Here is a 21,354-nt window from a genome sequence, read left to right as displayed (position 1 = left end):
TACTCTTACATACTAATTTCAAGGGCAGAAATTATAGGTGTGCTCTACGTGAGGAAACTTTATAATTACAAGAGAAATGAATATGAAGGTATTTACATAAGGACTATGCTTTATAAAAGGAATTGCAGAATGACTTAAATAAAACAATAGATGATTTAAATTTCAGACTAATCCAAATTTAGCAAAGCTGATGGAGATGACCTTCACTGTAGAACATAAAATGCTCTTTACTGACTGGTAAGCAAAATCGATTCTGAGCACCCAACGGGTAAGGCCATGCTTACCCAACCCAGTATCTGTAGAATGGCATGGAGCCCACCACCGGGTGGATCCCCAATATATATTTATTAAATGAATCAATGCACAGTAACTCTAGAAATCAAGGCATTCTTATAGGTTTTTAAGCTAGTTTGTACTTGGTTTGTGGAAAATAATTTTAGGAGGTACGTGAATTGAGGTAAATATATTAGTAATTTTTAGAATGAAATAAGAAGGCGGCAAAACTAATTGTCAAAGAGTATTTTAAGCTAAGCGTAGTTTTAAACTGACAAGGCACAAATATTCGATTAACACCCAAAGTGGAATTGGTTAGCAATTTTGACAACTCACTTTCAGAAAGCAACAATGGCAGCAAAGGCATGGGGGTGCACGGCAACATGTTCACACTTCTGTGCATGGCATCTGAGGTCAGGGCATGGAAAATTACCGAGGCACTGTGTATGGTATTTGTGCATGGGAGTGAAACTCCTCGACCCTGAAAACAGGACAGAGAGTGGAGCGTGTGGTGTGATAAGGACGCTGAAAACAGCCTCCTAAGAATGCAGTGTGAGTGTGTACAAGGTCACAGGTGCCTCAGTAACCCACTTTAAATGACCATCTAGTGGATGTTTGTAGGTAATACAAGCCCTTTCAATAAATATTTGGTGGTCTCTCTCCGAAGAGCTCCCCACTACCCCCGCTCAGCTGCAACTGTCTGAGTACTTCATTCTTGGCGTTCACTGCAAGCTATAAGGTCTGCAACTGGTGCCCCCAACGTGATCACCTTGAATTTACACTTAAAAGGAGAGCTCATCAATTTCTGGAGAATCCTGGTAAGAGGCAGTCCTGACTCCCATCAGGAGGATGGGCTGCACATGTAAAATATCATGGGTCAAGAAATGACCAAAGAGCAGAAAGTAATTTTTAAAACAGTGCAACAGTTACTTAAGGCTCCCCAGTGCACTGTGGACCCTGGAGCTCTCCACAAGCATATGCTGTTAATTCGGCAGGAATGCCCTTGGTTTCCTGATCAAGGAACCTTAGATTTGGAGTTATGGGAGCAGGTAGGTCACTGCGTGAAAAGAGGATATGAGCAAGGTCATTTTACTAACGTTACTGTTTTGACCACCTGGGTGCTGGTATGCTCTGCGTTGCATCCTCTTTATCTGCCAGACTGTGGTGAGTCAAACCACCCATCTTCTCCACCTGAAGGGAATTCAGGAGATTTAAAGGAGAAGGAAAAACAGAAAGCAGAACAACAGGGAGAGGCTCCTCTCCTCTTTTCATTCCCTTCTATGGGGAATAAGGAAGAGATTTTTTCTAGTGAGGATAAGGACAGAACAGAGCCTTTTCCTCCCCCTATAGAAAAGCTATTGCCTTTTTTCCTCCACGCTTAAAAGGACCATTCAGGTAACAGTGCCTCCCATTCCCCTTAAAGAGATTGGCGGCAGTCCAAAGGGCAGTGCTTGGATAAGACTCCTGGTCAGCGAACATCCATATGATCGGGTGGCCTTGCCCCTTGACACACTTCCCTGCTGGAGGGGTGCCTCCAGGAGGGAAGAAAGTGGCTGATTCTGACTGTCTTCCTAAAATGTAAGTTCTCACTTCCTAATTCCAGCAGCGACCTCTCTGGCCTTGTCTTTTTTCTGTTTCCCTGGAGTATCAGGGAAAGTTGCATGCTGCCTCCTGGGTTTTATCCCAGAAAGCTCTGGCTTTCTTGCTGCCCATAGAAGCCTGGGGCAGAAGAGTTGCTAAGATGCCATGGAGTGCACATTTAGTCACTGGCCATCTAGGCAAGTTGCCCCCTTCTGAGTTTGTGGTGACAAAGGGAAGCCAGGCCGAGTCTCCGGGTGGCTGCAGGCAGCTCCAGCCGGTCCTGAGAATCCTCCTCACCATGGTCACATGTAACTGTGCCCAGAAAGTGGCCTGCTGCTTGCTGTGCTGTTGTTTTTCCTACTTCTGCCCTTCCCTGCCACCCCTCACATGTCTCAGCTGACAAGCAATTTTTTGTCTTCCCTGGCCCTCTGGGAAAAGGCTAAAGAACAGTCCATTGCACCCCAACCTTATTAGCCTAAAGTAGGCAGAGGAGTATGGAGCAGCCTAGAATACAGACCTCTGGGGGAGAAGCCCGCTAATGAGGGGTGCTCTCCAATAGCCACATGTTAAATGGTAACTAGGCTGAGGTGGACGAGCTCTGCCAGCTGCCGTCATCTTCAGAAGATACACGCAGCAGTAAGGAATACACTGTGGCTAGGAAACTTCAAAGCAGACCCTCAAAGTCTGCTCCCTCCTGAGCCTTTCTGCTTGGGGTTAGTAAAAATAATAAAAAGGCCCAGTATATTTTCAGTATCTTACCTAACAGGGTTGTCTCCAAGCGTAGGTGGCCTGGAGGATGAGAGGAGTGGTTTTCTCCCAGCCCGTTACCCTCTTGCTTACACATGCACGTTACCACCTGGTCATTCTCTGGCTTCTTGCTGCTGCTTGTAGTTTTCCTTCCTTCCTCTCAGGGCAAAAGTAGCAACAGGTGGCAGGCTGTTAAAAAGAGAGGCTGCCTAAGGAGCCCAGAGCAGATGGGAAGAAACCGGCCACAGCCCTACTTTCCCAAGCTCACTTTTAAGACGGTCCAGCTAAAGGCTAATGCAAGAAAATGGTCGCACCTAAGGACATTTTAAAACGATTTTTGTTTTTGTTTTTTCTTTTTTTTTACACACGTAAGCTAACTCAGTGCAGGTTTATTATCCTGGCAACTTGCAGTCACATGGTAATAACTTTCAAGGGCCAAAATATAGTTAAAAAATCACTTATAATATCCATCCCTTCCATGCCTTAGTTTAGCAGGTAGGCTTTATGTTTTGCTATTTCTGTATTTTATGTGCTGTACCTGTCTCATACACTAAAGACCACAGATTTAATAGCTTCTCTGATTATAAAGGGGCACTGACATTTCATCTAATTATTAATATATAACTCTGTTATTCTTTTCCTACCGTTAAGCAAGGAACAATTTCATACTCTTAGTTTGTGATCTTAATCGGCAAGTAGCAATGGCTGACATGATTAATAGAATCAGCTTCCATTTACCAGCCTCTCAGCTCCTGAACTTCTTACAAACTGTGCCTGTTAAATTTGTGTCTACTGTTGTCTGTAAGCCCTTGTTTCACGCCACCACTGTCCTTACAGATGGTTCAGATAAAACTGAAAAGACAGCTATCGTGAGGCAGGACGCCATGCAAAAGTGGCAACACAAAATCAGGGACATTTTAAAACTACGCAACGGGTGGAGTTATGTGCTCTAATATAGGCCTTACCAACTTTTCCTCACCAAAACATGAATGTAATTAGTAATTCTCTTATGTGGTATATAGTATTACTCATTTCGATCTTGCACGTGTGAAGAGCATTACTAAGGAATCTCTACTAGCTTTGTTTCTTACAGCACAAGAGCTCCTCTGTGACCATCATCACCATCGTTACATCACTCATATTCGCTCTCATTCTAAGTTACCTGGTCCCTTATCAGAGGGAAGTGCTCAAGCTAATGCTCCGGTACAACCACATATGCGGACTGCAGATTCTTCTGCATTTTGCAAGCTCAAGCTGATCATGCTTTCTTTCATCAGAATGCCCTCAGAATGAAAGTGTTAAGTTTCATTTAAGACTTGCTCAAGCGCAGGTGATTATGAAAAGTTGTCCTGATTGCCAACAGCATTCTCTCTCTCCTTTTTCCTTAGGGCTTAGTGCCAACCTATGAAGTCTGATGCCTAAAGCTATCTGGCAAACTGATGTTATTCAGAATAACATCACCCTTTGGAGGTTTCAAATTTCTCCATGTTACCATGGACACTTATACAGGCTTGATACATGCTACTCCCCAAAATAAATAAAACTAAATATGCAATTTTTCATTTGTTTAAATCTATTATAACTTTAGGCCTTCCATAAACTATAAAAACTAATAATGGACTTTACTATCTTAGTGCTCAATTTACATATGCATTGCAAATTTAACACATACAACACACAACTGGCATCTCCTATAACTCAACCAGTTAGGCCACTGTTAAACAAGTTCATTAAAATATATCTTAATAAACAAAAAAGGGGGAATATGGGGCTCTCTCCTTGAGAGCAGGACCTGTCATTGGAGAATCCACCAGCAATGATGGTCATGACTCGGAAGGCACCTGACAGCTAAAGAGATTGGATCAACAAGCAACTATCCAGCTTGCCACCGTGGCAGCCCCTGCAACTGCAGAGAACCGGCTTCTTAGGTAACTGGGGAACCATCTGAGAAAGTAAGACAGGCACAGATATTAGGGTGGCTGGTAATCCTTGTCCTTTGCTAAGTGGGATCAGCTCAGGAACATGTTTATTGGAGTCATGTTCTAACTCCCTGTTCTTAATGTTATCACATGGTGGGATGCTGACCCGCCTTTGTCATCTAATACTATTTTTTGGACAGGAGGTCAATAGGTGCCCACCTTACCCCTTAATTGAAAATCTCAGATAGATTAAATGTAATGACTCCTTGACATGATTGTCTAGTAATCCTTCTGTTTTCCCACAATTGCACAAAATAAGTGTGTTACTCTCGTTCCTTAGGAGTATCTGTACAATCAGCCCCAAAGGAATGCTGAGCTTGTAAATCTGACCTTTATTTCTGCTGTTGCCACTAATATTACTGAAGTCTTTAATGAAGCCACACAAGTGCCTGATCTTCCCACATGCCATCTGAGTAGGGATAGGTGATATAGGTTTGAGGCTGTCTGTTGGTCTCCGTGCAGACAACCTGCACAGGGCCAAGAGCCTCTGTTTTATAATAACAACTTACTTGATTCGGGTCCCCATGGTTATCTTATGTTTGCAAATCAAACTATTGGATTTGGGAGTCCCTCCAATAGTTCTATCCCCCGGTCAGCGTATGGGCTTTCAGAACATTACAACTAAAAGGGAAACAAACTTTAATCCCTGCTCATACCCAAATTTGGAGTTTAGGACTTCCCTTTTTTAAAAAGGTTCTTTCACGTGGTGAGTATACTATTAGTCGTGGCGACTGTACCCTCTTTTTGCACAATAATGTTACTGATACAGTCATGATTTGTACTACGCACCCTTATATACTTCCATTTGGGCAAAGTGTTCCTAACACAGAGCAGAATCTATCCTTTTATAGCATTCAAGTATCTTCCAGTAGTTGGTATGCTACATGCCTGTGTCATCAAAACATTACACAGTTAAATATAACCTATGTCATGATTTTAAAACGGCAAGCAGAATTGTGGCTGCCTGTAAATTTAACCCAAAGTTGGGAAGGAGATTCCACCTTGCGGTAATAGAAAAGCACATCTGCAAGGGGCTTATCACGACATTCGTCTTCTCAAATTTCCACTCCTGAGTGTGAATTAAACAACCTGAAGAATGGTCACAGCAGTTATAAACAAGTGCCCTTCAGCAATTACAAGAAGCCTTTCAATGGTTAAATCGGAACACTTGGTTGACTGGGTTAAGTATACACATTTGGGTGATGGCCACTATACTTACTCTATTTTGTATCTGTTTGCTAGGCATCTAGCACAGATGGCTCTGTGCTGCCACCCAGCACACCTACAACCAAGAAAGAATAGCTTACCTTGCATTGAGTGACCAGCATGCTGTAAGAATTAATGAAGCGGGAGATGTAGGGTGCACAATAGCATATTCAAGCTTATGTACATGGCATCTGAGGTCGGGGCATGGAAAATTACTGAGGCACTACGTATGTTTTTTTGTGCATGGGAATGAAACTCGACCCTGAAAACAGGACAGGGAATGGAGTGTGTGGTGTGATAAGGAATGCTGAAAACAGCCTCCTAAGAATGCAGTATGAGTGTGTACAAGGTCACAGGTGCCTCAGTAACCCACCTCAAGTGACCATCTAGTGGATGTTTGTAGTTAATACAAGCCTTTTCAATAAATATGTGGTGGATGGATGCTGGGGTGGTCTCTCTCGGAAGAGCTACCCATTAGCCCTGCTCAGCTGGGATTGTCTGAGTACTTCATTCTTGGCGTTTACTCCAAGTCATAAGCTCTGCAAAAGGCTCCTTGAAGCCAACACAGAAAAGCCAGAGAAAGAGCTCTCTTGGTAATCACAGCCTGTAAAATTTCATAGTAAAGGGACATTACAATATTTAGAGGGAATTTTTAGTAAAGAAGTGTGCCTGCAATTCAACACTATTGTTCCTGATTGTGGACACCTTTCCCTTGGGGAAATTAGACAATTAGCCAATGATGCTCCTCTACTGTGAGATGTGACTGCTGGGGGAGCTGAATGCAGATATACTAGAAACTCAAATAGAGGAAATCATGGAGTCCAGACAAGCACAGTTGGAACCAAATGGTTATTTTCTTGCTAGCTGCAGAGAAGAAATATTTAACTTTTCAATCTCTAACCTTTCTTTTTAGAAAGGGAAAAAAAGTCTGACTTTTCAGAAAGGGAAAAAATAAGTATTCATATATTTAGAACAAAACTGGCTCTAAAACCTAAAAATGCTTCCAATTAAAGTAAAAAAGAGCAGGACAAAAGGCTGCTTAGTGTCTAAGGAAGAGAAAGGATGGCCTATTTTCATTCAATCAATCGTTTATATGTTTCACGTGGCACCCAAGGTCTTAGCCAAATGTGCTCTCTGCTCAGAAAATCTTTTAAAAATTGATTTGAGTTAATTTAGAACATTTTTAGTTTCTATTCTGTGAAGCTGGGTGTGAACTCGGCCCCGTGGAAAACGGTCCATTTGTTTCTAAGTATGTCTCATTAAACTCAATGGGATGGAGCATTAAGAACAGTGTTTGATCTTAAAATGCCTGTCTCCAGAACGCCCTAAATTTCAGAAAATCAATGGAGGTGAATGCAGGTGTAGGAATGATCCCTGGCCACAGGTCCAGTTTCATTCTCTGCAGCTAACTGTGTTCACTCACTCCTTCTTTATGCATGAATTAGCACCCTATTTTGTGCAATGTCACTCTCTTTCTCCTAATAGCTATTCCAAAACTTCCATATTCTGCTATCCCTTTCTTGCTGCTCTCACCAGCTTCAGCAGGTGACCTGGAATCTGGTTTACCGGAGAACACTGCCATTATTAGTAAGGACAAGGACTCCATGCCTTCCTTGGAACCTTGTGAAGGACAGATTCCTATATAGGCACTGAAAACAACTCTGGAACACCTGCCTTTTTTCCCTGCCAGAGTGTAGATGTAGGTTGATTTCCTCTCCCTATTTAACTGTGTAAGTAGGAAAGTCAGGAGAATAAAACAAATTCTTAGCTACTTGAGTCAATGGTTGGAAATGAGTTTAAAAGGCTAGGGGCCTACTGGTATTAATTTCATGAAGCAAATCATCCTCTCCACCCACTACAGCTGCTTTCCCAGAGATTGCTGGTGGTCTTCTCACGAGTAACTTGGAGCACTTTTCTGACAGACCATTATCATTTTGTGATAAGATTTTTTAAACAATTTCCCTCTTTCCTAGAATGTTCTCATCCCCGTGTTGCCTGACACTATTCCCTTTATGTTCCTCCCACCTCTCAGATGGCTGCATCTTCATCATTTCTTTCTCCTTTGCTTCTGTTCTGGGCCATCTACCTTCATTACTTTGCTGGGAGATATTAACTTTACATGACCATTGCTATAACCAACCTATTGTTCCATTTGTGTTTCCCAATCTAAAAACCTTAGCGTGATTCCAGAACATTCATATTTAAATAGCTACCAGCTCTATGAATTCTATGTCTCAGACATATACAGTTCCTGCATTCTCCATTATTTATTTATTTTTGAGACAGAGTCTCACTCTGTCACCCAGGCTGGACTGCAGTGCATGATCTTGGCTCACTGCAACCTCTGCCTCCTGGTTTCAAGAGATTCTCCTGCCTCAGCTTCCTGAGTAGCTGGGAATACAGGGGCACACCACCACGCCTGACTAATTTTTGTATTATTAGTAGAGCTGGGTTTTCACCATGTTGGCCAGGCTGATCTTCAACTCCCGACTGCAAATGATCTGCCTGCCTCGGCCTCCCAAACTGCTGGGATTAAAGACATGAACCACCACACCCGGCTTGTACTTTCCATTCTGATCCTAGCCATCTCCCATCTGGGCGATTCCAATAGTCTTCAAAAGGAGCCTGCTTCTAGACTCCGTCCACTCTCCTCTCTACATTGCCTCAAATCTAACCTGATCAGACTTCTCTGCTTTTTAAATCTAAAGTGCTTCCCATTGCCTACAGGATGAAAACCACATTCCATTTAGCCCCACCTATCTTGCCATGTTTCCATAGGTGCCGTGGGCACCAGTTAGTCCAAGGAAACTGCAAGATTTAGAATGTGACATGCTGTCATGTTTTTCCTCATATTGTTTTCTCTGGATATTACTTTCTACCTCATCTTTCTTATATTTCCTTTGCTTTGCTTCAAGACTCATACTCCTTTATGAAACTTCCTGACCCCAGCAAAATCAGAGGCATCACTATCCTGTCAGAGTATCACAAAACGCTAGTATTATTATCATGCATCCCATGACTTCATGACAGGTTCATGCTGTTTGCTTTCCCTCACTGCACTGTGACCTTCTCAGGACCCTGGACACCTTTTATTCCTAGGGATTTCCATGTTGTCTGATACCTAAATGCTCAATAAATACCTCTTGAGTAAATAAAGAGATGAATGAATGTCACTTATACTGACAGAAGATTTGGTAGTTCCCTCTCTCTGTAATTCCATTAGACAACTCATTCTCCATTTCAGTCCATGAAGATAACAAGATTGAAGCTTGAATCCCACCATGAATTGTTCCTTATAATTCACAGCTCTCAGACCAAATCCATACATGACAGTCATATTTCTCACCTCTTCTCCTTACACATTGAGGCTAAGATTCAATTGACTCCTGAGTTAGATGCAAAAAATTTTATAGTAGTGAAGCCTATTGTTTAAAAGAAAACAGGCTCCTGCTCATATTGAGCATTTGGCTCTGGCACTGTTAAAAGACAGCAAATTTAACCTAGTGGTCAGAATGGTTGCTTTTGCGATTTAACATATATTGGTATCTTAGGCCCTAATTTCTAGTAACTGAATGTCTAATCCTTTTAATGAATTCTTGGGTTGGTTCTTCCATTTCAACTGAACAAAGTGCACCCATGAACTCTCTAATGGGAAGGAGGAAGAAGAGAGCTCTCTGTCAAGTCTGCCCACTCCAGTGGGGTTAAGTGTTTTCCTGTTACACTAGATGAATGTTTGATCAACACAGTTAAAAACCTCAATTCTAATTTTGCATGTGTAAGATAACATGTATATAAATGTATGTTCATATATATACATGTATGCATATGTATATATAGGTAAATAAATGTGTGCATAATATATATACATATATATAACTTTTTCAGTTGATACATTTCAGAGTAAAATCAGATTTGCATACAATTTGTATGTAATTGGCACATACAAATATAATCTAATTAGCATGCAGCATGATTTGTTCAGAGAAAAAAACAGTAATCTTCTCTGGTAACAGTATACATTATTCATTACTGAAGAGACAGAAAAGAAATATTAGAAGGAACGCTTAAGAAGCTGAAATTGTTAGGTTTGCAAACAGACCAAGTAAGGAGACTAGTATTTGTAGCTATGAAGATTTTGGAGGGTGAGTTTTATCCTGAGCCGTACTGTAGTATATCACAGACAGTTTACCATGCAAAGAGGCTACAACAAATAATTACATGTTCTCATTTAATTTTTACATTGGTATCATGAGGGAGACTTTATATTCCCCTTTTTATGGAAAAACCTCAGATTAAGAGAGGTTAAACTACCTAAGCAAGGTCATGTAACAGAAATGTGGAAGAGCTGGGTTCCAACCTAAGGATGTTGACTTCCAATGTTCAGATTTTTATGTTTATTTAAAGAAAAGCAGGCTGAACAATTTAAAGAAATAAGCTAAACCTAAAATTATAAGGCTTGGAAAGCTAAGAGACTTGCTCATGTCTCTAATAAAGGTTCTCTGACTTCAACTCATTTATTCTACTGAGCCTTTAGTTTGTTAAAATGTAAAGTTATGCCATTTAGAAAACTGATCAGCGTAATGACTGACCTGTGACACTCTGATAGACTTGGAAACTTGCATTGTCTTGTGAGAATACAGTAGGAGGTACTGGTCACACTCCCAGTAAAATGGAGGCAGAAAGTACTATGTGGAAAAGCAGTGACCACTCACTATAGCACATACTTAAAAAATCTTTTTCCTGAGATGAAATTCATATAAAATTTGCCATTTTAACCATTTTAAAGCTTGCAGTTTAGTAAATTTTAATATATTCTGAGTTCTACAAGTATCACCACTATCCAATTCCAGAACATTTTCATCACCCAAAACTAAATCCCAATTCCCGCTTTTCATCACCTCCTGGCAACCATGAATGTACTTTTTGTCTATGGATTTGCTATTCTGGACATTGCATATCAATGTAATTATACAATGCGCTCTGTTGCTTCTGGCTTCTTTCACCCAGCATGTTTTCCATGTTCAGCCGTGTTATAGCATTTGTCAGTATTTCATTCCTTTTTACTGTTATATAATATTCCACTGTCGGATATATCACACTTTGTGTATCTGTTTGCCAGATGATGGGGTCTTTGGGTTATTTCTACTTTTTCTGACTGTCTTATAACAAATGTTGCTATGAACATTTGTGTACAAGATTTTGTGTAGTTACGTGCTTTCAATTCTCTTGGGTATATGCCTAAGGGTAGAATTGCTCGGTCATACAATAACTCTATATTTATATTAACTTTCTGAAAAACTGATGGACACCTTCATGCACATTTTTTGGTACTTGATCATCAATCAATGGTATTGGTACAGAATGAGTCAAGTTTTCCAAATCAGGGATAGAAATTGTTAACTGAAGAATTTTATCATTTTTAATGCACATCACCAAAGGAGAAGATGTTTTCTAAGATAAGTCTGTCATTAATAGTTACAGTAGTGATCCAGCCAGTGGAATGAACATTTTGTATGGTCCTTTTGCAGAAAAAATAATAGGGAATCTTGGCCCCAAATAAAACAGCAAATAAACTGTGGAAGATTTAAATAATACTCGCCAATATCTACTTCCCCTCCATTTAAAGGTAGACAGAGAATTACAATACACTTCCTTATATGAAGTTATAGGTAGCCAAGTGACTAGTTGTGGCCATATAATGAGAGTGTGAAATAATAGTTGTAGGCCAAAGCATTTATTGCTAGTGCTCAACTCTCCAGCTCTAAGCTTCACCTCTGTTGTGAATCGTGAAGCCTTGAAGTGAGAGGCAGCATCCTAGAATGGTAGAGACTCTATTAGTTTGGGTACCTGAGCTAAAAGCAGAGTCGTTTCTTGCTTGAAGCCACAGAGATTTTGTTGTTGTTTTGATATTGGCAATGCCTATCCTATCCTGGCTGCCACACCAGCTCAACTTATTTCTACATCCTCCTGGTTCTGAGCTATACTATATGATTACTGGCACGTGTTTTAGGTCATCAGTATGCATTTTTTCCCCAAAAGCATTACAAATTGATCATTCTATTGGTGACATACTCTATATGTAGGTCACAGAGCTTTACCAAAAAGAATAAATAAAAATAAGGTAAGAACACAGTTCTGTTTGGGGCTCATCATTACTATCTGAAAACTCTCTCTGATATAGGCTTTACTGCCTATATCAGAGAAAGTTTTCTTTCTTTGTGATTATATTTGTATAAACATTGATGGGTCCCTAAAAAGCTGTGTGACACACATGCCTCCTCTAAATGTAGTTAACTAGTCATGTTATACCTGATAAGACATGCTAATTTCTATGTAGTACTCCTAACACTAGCTTTTCTACTTATTGAGAACTTTTAAATATTTCAAGGCATAGGGTAGATAGAGAGCCATTTAACGTCACAGTTTAGGATCATGTAACAGCTATGGAGTCAAAGTTTAATGTAAGTACTGCACTGACGTACATATTCTTTGATTAGAATTGTACTATTTTTAAATGCAATGAGAAAATTCTTGTAGTGAGAGGCTCATAAATATCCTTCCATACCTAGAAGCCATAACCATAATTATTTTCTAATTTTTAGTATAAACTTTTCAGAATTTGAATATAAAAGTTCAAAAGGAACTCAGTGTTCTTTTCAGACAATAAAGCATTCATCTTTTCAACACATAAAATATAAATAATTCATCAAGAAAGTGAGGTATCTGTGACTGAAGTGTTTTGTATTTAGCATCCATGAAGATCAAACTCATTTAAACACAACTGGATCCAGAGTCATACACTCAGCTTTCAATGCTACTTCAGGTGGACTGAAAGAGGTAAGTAAGGTCTCTACTCAATTCTCGGTCTGAGCCTTTCATGGATTTTGGAAATTATATTATTCCCTCATTTGACAAATTAAAATAAAGATAAAGAAATACATAAAGAAAACAGATTTACTTAGTTTTTTAAGTAGTTAATTTTTGCCTGAAATATTATGGGGATTCCGTATCCAACAGAATGTACTTTAGAAATACTCATATTTTGATCAATTGAATTTAAGAGACTATGCAGTTTTTAATTTGTACTAATGGAAATTCATGGCTTTTGAAATCAAAGAGAAAAATTAAAGTGACACACCTGATACACAGTTAAAAACAATTTCTAGATTGTACATTTAGAAATGAGAATCAACTTTATCCAAAACGAATTACTCTTGACTGTTTGGGGTATCACAACTTGAAAATTGAGTATCTAGTAGCTGCATTCTCTGTAACAGGCAGTCACGTTGCCTTTAATATATTTTATTTATATTGCTATAAAATATAGGTTGTTTTAAAGTGAGCACTCTGTATTTTTTTCTCCATCTGAGCACATACTTCTTAAAATTGCCTCTCTTTTTGAGACCCATTTTTTTTCTAGTTTGCTTTAGTAATTGATGATTCTGTGTTACCTAAGTATCTTCCTATGCACCAAGAAAGAATCTTGGTAACCAAGTCTGTTTGACATGTTTTGTCAAACGCTATAACATTCGGCATTAGGCTGATCGTATTATAAGTGCTTCAAACAGAGACAACATAATCAAAGGAACAAATACATTTAGACTCTATACTGCTTTGCTTCTCAGTTCATGCATAGTTAGTTGGTTAGAAGGTTTTCTGAGTTTTTAAAAAATATTTGTTTGAATATGGAGGACAAAGAGTTTTTCTCGAAGGGTGAAAGAAACAAACAGCCCCCGGAGCCCTGAATGACATTTGAGCGGGAGCTGCGTTGTGTGATGCAGATGGAATGAGATAGCTTGAAGCCAGGACCCTGGATAGCATCATGTCCTCTGATGCCAGCAACTCTGTGTAATCATTTGCTCTTGCAACTAGACCCTACCACACTGACAGAATTTCATGAAATTAAACTCATTTATGGTGAATGAAACCAATAGGAATTAGGGAAGTCGTGTCAAAATACTCCTGTCAGCACACAGTGGTTCAGATTCAGATGGAAAATTCATCTCCCTAACTAGAGGAGGGGACTTAGAAGAGAACAGCTTTCAAAATTGTCTTCATTTTCTCATACGACTGTACAGATATACTCCAATTTGCTGAAGGGTATTGCTTTATAAGTGCTCATTTGTATTGGCTTCTTGTCTTAAATGACTTTTCTCATGTTCACCTACCTGTGTAACAGAGACCTTAAAAACAATTACCCCAAACAAAATAAAACAAAATCAACAATTCAACTTAGAATATTCAACTATGCTCGTATTCAAAACCATATAGATAAGACCATTGTTATCATTTATGGTTAATTGTGAATACTTCAAAGTACATCAACTTTGGCCACACGGAATTAATATCCACTCACACAGGGTGCGTGATACCCTCCCTTGGAAAACAGGAGCATTGCGCTTTAATTGGTAAATTTCAGAATGAAGAGGGCAGTGGTTAAGCACTGAATTTTAGAGAAAGATCTTTCTCAGTTAAAACATGGTTCTACTGTCTGCTAAACCATCTTCTAAAATTCACTTAACTTCTTTATTTTTAGACAGGGTCTCACTCTGTCACCCAGGCTGGGGTGCAGTGGTGCAATCTCAGGGCACTGCAACCTCTGCCTTCTAGGCTCATGTGCTCCTCCTGCCTCAGCCTCCTGAGTAGCTGGGTCTACAGGCATGTGCCAACATGCCTGAATCATTTTTGTATTTTTTTGTAGAGATGGTATTTTGCCACATTGCCCAGGCTGTTCTTGAACTCCCAGGCTCAAGGAATCCACTGGCCTTGGTCTCCTAAAGCGCTGGGATTACAGGAGTGAGTTACAGTGCCCTGCCTCACCTCACTTCTTTAAGCCTCAGTGTCACTGGTAAAATGGGGAAAATAATAGCATCTTAAGGATAAAAGAGAATCCATGTAAAGCTCTTAGTACAGTGATCCACACAATGGTAAGTATATAATAAATGACAGGTGCTGCGATCATTCTTTTTGAACAGATAAGGAGATCACTCATTTGTTCAGATCACTCATTTTGAACAAACACAACAAATGGCAGCTGTTTCACAGGTTTCCAAGGCCAAGGAAACAGGACAAATGAAAGAGATATGAATGGTTCCTTTTACCTTGCAAGCTAGAGTTAAATATTTAACACAACCGCATTTCTTGTCACCTGCAAAGTTGACTTTAGACTTCTAACGAGCATAGAGAGAACTAAACCATGAAAGTAGGTGAAGCTCTATTTGGTTCATTGCTTTGTACTTCCTGCTGTAAAGTAGAACCACTCATAAATGTCTCATAAAATTAACACATTCCCTATCTGGACTGTTGCAGCAAAGACTGCTAGTGACCTATCCCTGTGTTCATCCTTTCCTTCCTGATTCCTAACTGAGCACATTGCAGCTGTACACTCCTCTAACTGCTGGACAAAATAACACATTTCCTAGTTCCCATTCCAACTACATATGGCCAAGGGATTAATTCTGCCCAGTGAGAAGTATTGCCTGGGATTTCAGGAAGACTTCAAAGGGAGCTAATGCAGCTGAGAAGAGCGGCTCTTTCTGCATTTTCTTCTGGCTTGTTTCACAGGAGTGCTATGCTGTAGAACTCCTGCAGCCACCCTGGACCACGTGGTGAACTTATGAACGACACTTGCATGGGTACAGCAAAAGGATAGGAGCCTGGATCCCTGATAACACTGGATGCAGCACACTGGTCTTCAACTCCCTAGCCTTGAATTCTTCCACATGACAGAGAGAGAGAGAGAGAGAGAGAGAGAGAGAGAGAGAGAGAGAGAGAGACTTTTCCATGCTTAAGCCACTGTTATTTTGGGTTCTTCTGTTACATACAGCCTAACATGATTCCAAGCAGTACAAGTATTTTTTCAAATGCTTAAAAAATATTTTTGCTTATTTTTGAATATATTTGGAAAAAGCAAGTCTACCCAAGTCTCAACATCTCTCTACATATATACTTGTGTATGGGTTCAAAATGTAAATAAAAGCCTAAGATATTTCCTACTTCCGATAAGAGGCTATACCTCATGCTTTGTTTCCTTAACAGCTGGCAAAACCACAGTACCTGGTGCATAGTTAGTATTCAGTAATGTGTGCCAAATGAAAGAATGAAAAGTGGGAAAGTCAAACTACAAAAACAACCTGGAAGACAACCTGGGCAGTGCCATCCTGGACCTAGGAGCATGCAAAGATTTCATGAAAATGATACCAAAACCAATTGCAACAAAATGAAAATTGACAAGTGGGATCTAATTAAACTTAAAAGCTTCTGCACAGCTAAAGAAACTATCAACAAAGTAAAGCAACAACCTACAGAGTGTGAAAAAGCATTTACAAAGCATGAATCTGACAAAGGTCTAATATCCAGCATCTGCAAGACACTTAAATAAATTTACAAGAGAAAAACAACCCCATTAAAAAGTGGACAAAGGACATGAACAGACACCTCTCAAAAGATGACACACATATGGCCAAGGAGCACATGAAAAAAGTTCAATACCCCTGATCCTTAGAAAAATGCAAATAAAAACCACAATGAGAAACCATCTCACACCAGTCAGAATGGCTATTATTACAAAGTCAAAAAATAACAGATGCTGGTGAGGTTGTGGAGAAAAGAGAATGCTAATACACTGTTGGTAGGAGTGTAAACTTGTTCAACCGTTGTGGAAAGCAGTATAGCAATTCCTCAAAGAGCTAAAAGCAGAACTACCATTTGACTCAGCAATCCAATTGCTGAGTACACAGAAGAATGCAAAGCATTCTACCATAAAGACATACGCATGGGATGTTCATTGCAGCATTGTTCAAAATAACAAAGGCATGGACACAACATAAATGCCCATCAATGAAAGACTGGATAAAGAAAATGTGATACATATATACCATGGAATATTATGTAGTCATAAAAAAGAACAAGATCACGTCTTTTGCAGGAACATGGATGGAGCTAGAGACCATCATCCTTAGCAAACTATCACAGGAACAGAAAACCAAATACCACATGTTCTCATTAGTGGGAACTAAATGGTAAGAACTTATGTACACAAAGAAGAAAACAACAGACACTGGGGTCTACTTGAGGAGGGCTCATGGGAGGAAACAGAAGAACAAAAAAGATAACTATTGGGTACTAGGCTTAATAACTGGATGATGTAAGAATATGTACAACAAACCCCTGTGACATGTTTATCTATATAACAAACCTTCACATGTACCACCAAACTTAAAATGAAAATTGAAAAAAAAAATTCAAAAAGATAAAACAAGTGGGAAAGAGTCCCTAATAGTATCTGTATACATATTATTACAAATTAGTTGATTCTCCCAGTGACTCAATGTACATTGGTGAATGCAGCATTTAGCAATCACATTGGTTCCTCCAAGTTACTTGGACAGCATGAAAGGTGACCTAAAAGTCTCAGAGTTAATGCCTCATCCCATTAATCTCACCCACTCAAGGATGGCTGAACCCTGCCTCTTATTTGTGAGATACAAGTTCAGTAATGTCAAGGATGATGACTATTCTAGCTTGTCAAAGTTATTTTGCTTTGTGAGTCTGTTTTTTGAGGTGCTCATGACTGCTTCTATCTTAACTCAATGCTTCTCTGACTGAGGTGGTAAATTATTCCTTTGTGACTCTTCCTTATAGGGTAACTGAGCAGTTAAGCTTCTTTTTTTAGTGCTACAATTTCTGTTGCTCCAATTTCTCTCTGACAGGATAATTACCAAGCTTGTCTCTCTTGGAGTCTCATAGATTCATGTTTATCTGAGTTTCATTTGTGTGTAGATTTCTCAGCCTTTTCTAGTATTTATTCAATTTGTTGTTTTTGCCTTTTATTGCTTTAATCTTCAAGGCTATAAAAATCCTACCTTACTTTTTGTATTATATGGCTACTCCCACTTTTTCTTTTTTCCTGTGAGATTTCAAAAGCTCTGTTGTTGTTTTTTTAAATATTCTTTCAGAGTAGTATTGTTTCTTCTGTTTTTCTTATTAGTGTGTATAATTTTTCTTTAATCCTATGGTTTAAAACCTTTGGAATCTTGTGTCTTTCCTCATTTTTCTTGAAAAGGCAACCTAAGTTGTAGTTAAGCGCTCTCTTGCTTCTGTACACATGCTATCTCTCTTTCTGCAATGTCATATTCCCTGCTCTGGCCTGGTTGACTCCAACCATCTCCCTTTTGCTCAGCCTTGGGAAGCCTTCCATAATAATATAGGAGGCACTGGGTTTGTCCATAAGTAGCTACTGGAACCAGAAAGGACTGTTAATACTTTAATACATAATTAGATGAGTGGCTTTTAAAAATTATGGGTTTTTAAATTGCCCAGATGTATTTTTCAACAATCTATGTATTAAGTAAGATAAGGCAGCCTATGGATATTAAAAAGATAAATGTAAAGAAAGTAGAGCATTAACCCCTCTTGTAATTGTACTGCAGTTGGACTGAGCCATGGCACTCACTGTTAGTTTGCATGAGAATAGAAAGTCACTTTAGTATACATTGAAATTCCAACTTTAACAACAATAATACTAACTTGGAGTGTTTAGATTTCTGAAATTTTATTCTAGTCATATACAGCAAGCCAAAACATATTACTTACGTAAGTAATATGAACATAAAAATAACGTTAACCATAATTATACCTGTGCCAACATTAGCATATGGTAATTGCCAAGAATTTACACATTCATTTATTGATATTTACTTACGTGTTTGGTTATAACACAACACATAATTGTAAAACATATATGAATAAGCATGATAATATATTCTTGCCAAATTTGATTACACATGCCAAGATTTATTGTTTTAGAAAGTGAATAACTATATTCAATTTCAAATGTTTATTATATCATACTGAATTGTTGTGAAGATACCTATCGCCATAATAATGTATCTATACAATGATAAAAATGAAATATCAGGAAGAGCTGAATATTTAGGTCCCACAAAGTTAAATTTTGTTTTGTTCTGTTTTGAGACAGAGCCTCACTCTGTTGCCCAGGCTGGAGCATGGTGGTGCAATTTCGGCTTACTGCAACCTCCACCTACTGCGTTCAAGCAATTCTCTTGCCTCTACCTTCAGAGTAGCTGGGATTACAGGTGTGCACCAGCACGCCCAACTTATTTTTGTATTTTTATCAGAGACAGGGTTTCACTATGTTGGCCAGGCTGGTCTCGAACTCCCGATCTCAGGTGATCCACCCACCTTGGCCTCCCAAAGAGCTGGGATTACAGGCATGAGCCACTGTGCTTAGCCCAAGTTAAATGTTTATACAAACACTAGTCAATTAAAATAAATATTCCATTTGTTTCCAAAATGGACAAATGCTACTAAGTTCTCCTTATGAAACAATTTTCTGTTTGTGAAGACTAATCAGAATGGATTTGTGACATCAAATCATATCAGGATAAAGAAAAGTCAAAAGGAAAAATGAGAATTAAAAAATACATTCTAAATCTTAACTGACAATAACTCTATGATGTTGATAATTATTAAAATGAGCAGTGTACATTTTTTTGAGTGTAAAGGTTAGTGATTTTATTAATCAATTAGCAAGGTGGACCTAATGTACAACACCATTTCAAAAACATTTCTTCTAGGCTAAAATTAAGACAGGAACGACATAATCATCTATGCTAAATGCCAAGGAGTAACAGGTTTCGACAATGACTCTGACGTATGCAATGCAGATGGACATGCAGGAAAACACCAATTACACTAGATGCATCAAGAGAAAAGCACAGGAATGAAGAATTGATTTGCATTATCAGCTACTTAGTAATGTGGAATATTTAAGGCATGCTGAGCTCTGAGTCATTGATCACTGCAAATTAAATACTCCTACAAGGTTTAAAAATAAGTTTTCAAAATTTATCTTCCAAAAATGATAGAATCATCTATTTCACTGTGTCAAGAATTTGTAAAAATGAAATTATTTTCCCTTGTGTTAAAATATAGATAATAGGCAATTGTGTGCAAGTATTTATCTTTTACAGACTGAAACTTCCCTCAGGATGGGAACAATGTTTTAGGTATCTTTTATACCCAAACATCACACAACAATGCAATGTCGGAAAATGCTATGGAATCCATTTTCAGTTGCAGGGGATTTGTGGTTTAGAAAGGACTAGAACACAAGTCTGTGTGAGGCTGGGTAAGGTAAGATGCATAGGGTGATTTCTAATGATCTAATACTACTTGTTATTAAGTTTGTATAAAATACCTAGCTTGGCAAATAACAGCATCTTGATCAGACATCCAGTCACATGAATTCATGTTTTCACAGAAAATAACTAAGTATATAAGGAGGAATAAAGGACCAGTCTCTGGTTTGTTCTGAGAAACACCGGTCAGATTTTCCTTTATGGACCTAAAGTTATCTAAACATTGCCACACAAATTATGACTGTAATCAGTTGTAAGTAAGCCTAAAATCCACATGCACTTTCTACAGTGAAACAAATAACAAACATAAAGTGCTTACAAAATTCCTGTGAATAACCTGTCAAGAAATTACTGGCTTGCTTAGTGGTTTAGCATTGCTTTAGAAATAAAGAGGATTTGTCCATTGAATGTGCCTCACTGAAGGTGACAGACCTGTGACTGCCCATTGCTACTACCAACCATTTTATCTTGGAAGTTAATAAAAAGAGTATCTTGCCGACTTACAGGTGACGGAGAATAGGGTCTGGAGGCAGGGAACCTACTGCTGATTCATGCTGACTTCCTAGAACTAAATCAAAAGAAAATCTCCAACTTTCGACGTCCAAATAACAAAAGGATCAGAGGCTATTCCCTTTGCAACCTTCACCCTTTCTGCATTGCAGTTGAAGAATGGAAAGTACCTCTGATTGGTCCCCTCCTGAAACCAATTAGATTGGATGTGAACTAGTCTTCATTTGCATAGGGGTACAACTTTGGAACTTCACTCAGCCTCTGATTGGTAGCCTTCGCAGACCAGTTACACTGATTTTGGTCCACCCCTTCATTCACATGGGTGCAAACCACATAGCCAATGGGAAACCTCTAGAGAGTATTTAAACCCCAGAAAATTCTGTAAACAATGCTCTTGAGTCGCTTGCTCAAGCCTGTTCTCATACTGTGGAGTTTACTTTTGTTTCAATAAATCCGAGCTTTCATTGTTTCATTCCTTCATTGCTTTGTTTGTGTGTATTATCGAATTCTTTTTTCAAAACGCCAAGAACATAGATAACTCATAATCAAGACCCTCCACTGGTGAAAACGCAATTGCGTAGTTATGCTCATGAAGAATGGTTTTGACTTACAGGCAACTCTCTGTATGTCTTTTTTCACTCCCTGGGTGGGTCTTGATATACTTTTTGGAAAATAAAAAGATCTCACCTTACCAGCAAAAGGCTAAACCAGTGTGCTAAACTAAGTGCTATTTGGTGCTACTTTGGAAAGAGAACAGTAGTTATGATATACTATCTATGACAGATTTCTGAGGGTCTCTAAAATTCTTTTTCTTTAATTGTATTTTAGGTTTTGGGGTACATGCGCAAAACATGCAAGATAGTTGTATAGGTACACACATGGCAGTGTGTTTTGCT

The 21,354-nt window shown here is 38.9% G+C and overlaps 1 protein-coding gene across 2 annotated transcripts in view; it reads right to left on the bottom strand.

Annotated features, from left to right (window-relative positions):
- Positions 1 to 21,354, bottom strand: part of SLC2A13 (solute carrier family 2 member 13) — a 385,769-nt gene that overhangs the window by 85,027 nt on the left and 279,388 nt on the right. The window lies entirely within an intron of this gene.

The sequence above is a fragment of the Callithrix jacchus genome, chromosome 9 (assembly GCF_049354715.1).
Source record: "Callithrix jacchus isolate 240 chromosome 9, calJac240_pri, whole genome shotgun sequence".
In the NCBI taxonomy this organism is placed as follows: domain Eukaryota; kingdom Metazoa; phylum Chordata; class Mammalia; order Primates; family Cebidae; genus Callithrix; species Callithrix jacchus.
This window is presented reverse-complemented; position numbering and strand designations above follow the sequence as displayed.